Source organism: Nelumbo lutea, chromosome 8, assembly GCF_056320005.1.
Source record: "Nelumbo lutea isolate HS-2025 chromosome 8, American lotus-T2T, whole genome shotgun sequence".
NCBI classification, from domain to species: Eukaryota; Viridiplantae; Streptophyta; class Magnoliopsida; order Proteales; family Nelumbonaceae; genus Nelumbo; species Nelumbo lutea.
In genome coordinates, this window is record NC_142691.1 from 42,886,126 (window position 1) to 42,889,751 (window position 3,626).

General features: G+C 42.7%; 1 non-coding gene across 1 annotated transcript; it reads left to right on the plus strand.

Moving 5' to 3' along the window:
- Positions 1–3,278: 3,278 nt before the first annotated feature.
- On the plus strand, positions 3,279–3,385 carry LOC148843923 (small nucleolar RNA R71). Its single transcript, XR_016103973.1, has one exon. It is a non-coding gene; the product is annotated as a small nucleolar RNA R71 (small nucleolar RNA).
- The last annotated feature ends 241 nt before the right edge of the window (positions 3,386–3,626 follow it).

Consider the following 3,626-nt stretch of genomic DNA (forward strand, 5'->3'; position numbering starts at 1 on the left):
CCTTACAAGGAAGCCCAACTGGGCAGCAGTTTGGAAGGCTAATTGAGCACATAACCTTAGTGGGCTTAAAGCCCATTTCGAACTGAGCTGATTTGATCAATTAAATAAGGGGCGAATTTGGAGATTGGATTAGCAGATAGGATAGGGTCTAAACCCTATCTACTTAGAGAGTCCAGATCTAAATGTGATTCAGATCTGGAAACCTCCTAATGAATTTGGGAGAAGGCTGATCTAATTTGCAGATAAGATAAGGGTCTACCCTTATCACTTAAAGGGAATTCTGATCCAAATATGATTTGGATCAGCAACTCTTAATGGGATTAGGAGCTGATCCCTTTAAGGTTATAAAAGGAGGAGGGGGCAGCAGCCTTAAGACAAACAAGTTCATCACCTGTCTTCAGAGCTGAAATTACAGAAGAGAGAATTCAACACACCTACGAAAATTCTCTCTTGCCGCCTCCTTCCTGCCGCCGCCTCACCTATCAGTTCGATCTCCAATTCAGCCTGCTTGTCCAAGAAAAGAATGAACCTCCCTAACATTTGTAGGGTAAGGTAAACTCACAATCAAATCAATTTTTGCCTTGTCGACTTCTATTCCTCTGGCTGAAACTACATGTCCCAACAAAATACCCTCCTTCACCATAAAATGACATTTTTCATAGTTTAAGACAAGATTTGTTTCCACACACCTATTCAGAATTTTACTTAAACTATTCAAACAATCATCAAACGAATCACCATAAACAGTAAAATCATCCATGAACACCTCAATGCATTTTTCAATAAAATCAGAAAATATGCTCATCATGCATCTTTGAAAAGTGCCCAGAGTGTTACACAAACCAAAGGGCATTCGTCTATAGGCGAAGGTGCCGAATGGGCAAGTGAATGTCGTTTTCTCTTGGTCCTCCTGCGCAATAACAATCTGATAATACCCGGAGAATCCATCGAGAAAACAGAAGAAAGCCTTACCTGCCAGTCTCTCTAGCATCTGATCAATGAAGGGTAGGGGAAAATGGTCCTTTCGAGTGGCCAAGTTGAGTTTTCGAAAATCTATTACCATTCGCCAGCCACCTTGTACCCTCATGGGAATTAGTTCATTATTTTTACTTTTTACTAAAGTCATCCCAGTTTTCTTAGGCACAACATGAATAGGACTTACCCATTTGCTATCTGAAATTGGATAAATTATCCCTTCATCTAACAGTTTAAGCACCTCTTTCATTACTACCTCTTTCATCACCGGGTTGAGTTTTCTTTGTGGTTCTCTAACTGGTTTAGCATCATCTTCCAAAAGGATCCTATGCATGCAAATCGAGGGGCTGACCCCTTTTATGTCGGCTAGGGTCCAGCCAATCGCCTCCTTATGGTCCTTTAGGACATTGATGAGCCTCTCCTCTTGCTCCTCAGTCAACCCTTTTGCAATGATCACAGGCAGTGTATCTTTTTCACCCAAGTAGGCATATTTTAGGTGATCAGGTAGGGTCTTTAGTTCCAGCTCCGGAGCCTACAAAACAGAGGGCAGTAGCCTTGCATGAGAAACCTTTGATTGAACATCAGAAATCCTTACCTCCTGTTCAGGTTCCAGAGTATCATAGGATGCATCGATCTCCTCCTCCCTGTCCGATTGTGCCTTATATTCTAGCTCATCATCCATGTCCTCCTCTCCAAAGACTTCCTGCACAATCGAATCGATAGTATCAATAAAGCAGATCGAATGACGCTCACTAGGATATTTCATTGCATCAAAAATATTAAATTTTGCAATCTCTCCATCAAACTCGACGGAGAGGGTACCCTCGTCCACATCTATTTTGGTCTTGGCCGTTCTCATGAATGGACGACCTAATAGAAGTGGGGCTGAACTCGTGGTTGTGTCTTCTTCCATCTTCAAGATGTAAAAATCAGCTGGAAAGATCAAATCGTTAACCTGCACTAATACATCCTCAACAATTCCTTCTGGGTATGCATTAGAACGATCAGCCAATTGAATAACAACTCTAGTCTCTTTTAAAGGACCTAGTCTCAATGCACAGTAAATTGAGTATGGCATGACATTAATAGATGCACCTAAGTCCAGCATGGCATGCTCGATTCATTTATTGCCAATCACACAGGGTAGGGTAAACATACCTGGATCAGCACACTTTTCTGGCAGGGTCCTCTTGATCACGGCTGAAACGTTCTCTCCTACTCTTACCTTTTCATCAATTCACAGCCTCCTCTTGTTAGTGCATTACTCTTTCAAAAATTTTGCATATTTAGGGATTTGTTTTATTGCATCTAGCAAGGGAATGTTGATCTCCACCTTCCTGAAGGTTTCTAACACTTCTTGTTCATCTTCCTCTTTCTTTGAATTTGCCAACCTGCTAGGAAAAGGTGGTACAACATTAGTAACCTTAGGGAGAGGGGGGTCCGATTTTACCTCAATGGGGGTATCGTTTGACCCTTGTCCTTCCTTTTCCTTGGCTGCCTTCGATGGTGAACTTGGTTGGGACTGCAACTCTCTTCCGCTTCTCAACACCACCGCACTTGCATTCTCTTTCGGATTAACTACCATTTGTGAGGGTAGTTTCCCAGAGTTCTGTGCCTCCAACTTGCTGATGGAAGTGGCAAGTTGGCTAATTTGGTTCCCCAAATTCTGAATGCTATCTCTTGTTTCCTGCTGAAATTGCTGAGTATTAGTAGCTAGAGCCTTAACTATTTCATCCAAAGACATACTTGAATTCGGGGGTTGGCTTTGCGCTGTGATGGGTGTTGAAAATTGGGGCTGTCGACTGAGAAATTGGGGCTGATATTTCTGCTGTCCTCCTTGGGTCCCGTAGCTTAAGTTTGGATGATCTCTCCACCTCGGATTGTAATGATTGGAGTAAGGATCATACTTTCATTGGGGCTGGCCCGGGAATCCTCCCATGGCATTGACTTGCTGCATGGGGCCATCTTGTAATGATGGACACATGTCCGTAGGATGTCCAGGGATCGAACAGATACCACACACCCTGGCAGTTTGTAACTGTCCTGCTGCGAGCTGCTTAACCAAGGCAGTTAAATCAGAAATCTGGTTTTCTAAATTTGCATGGCTTACCTCGTTAACCCTTCGAATGGTACCTTCTGTCCTTGTACCAAATTGCTGAGAATTTTCGGCCATATTGGAGATTAATTCCCTGGCCGCTTCAGGTGTCTTGTTCACTAGAGCTCCTCCACTGGCTGCATCGACCATACTTCTATCCTTGGGCTGAAGCCCTTCATAGAAGTATTGGATTAACAATTGTTCAGGAATTTGGTGGTGGGGACAACTAGCAACAAGTTGCTTAAACCTTTCCCAATATTCATATAATGTCTCACCACCAAACTGCTGAACTCCACATATTTCTTTTCTTATATTTGCAGCCCGGGATGTAGGAAAATATTTATCTAAAAATATCCTATTCATTTCATCCCATGTGCGTACTGAACCAGGAGGGAGAATATACAACCAATCCTTTGCTTTATCTCTTAAAGTAAATGGAAAGGCTATGAGTTTTACCTGGTCCTCGGTCATACCGTGGGGTTTCGTGCTTGAACAGACGACATAAAATTCCTTTAGATGTTTGTCAGGGTCCTCACCTGGGAAACCATGAAACAGA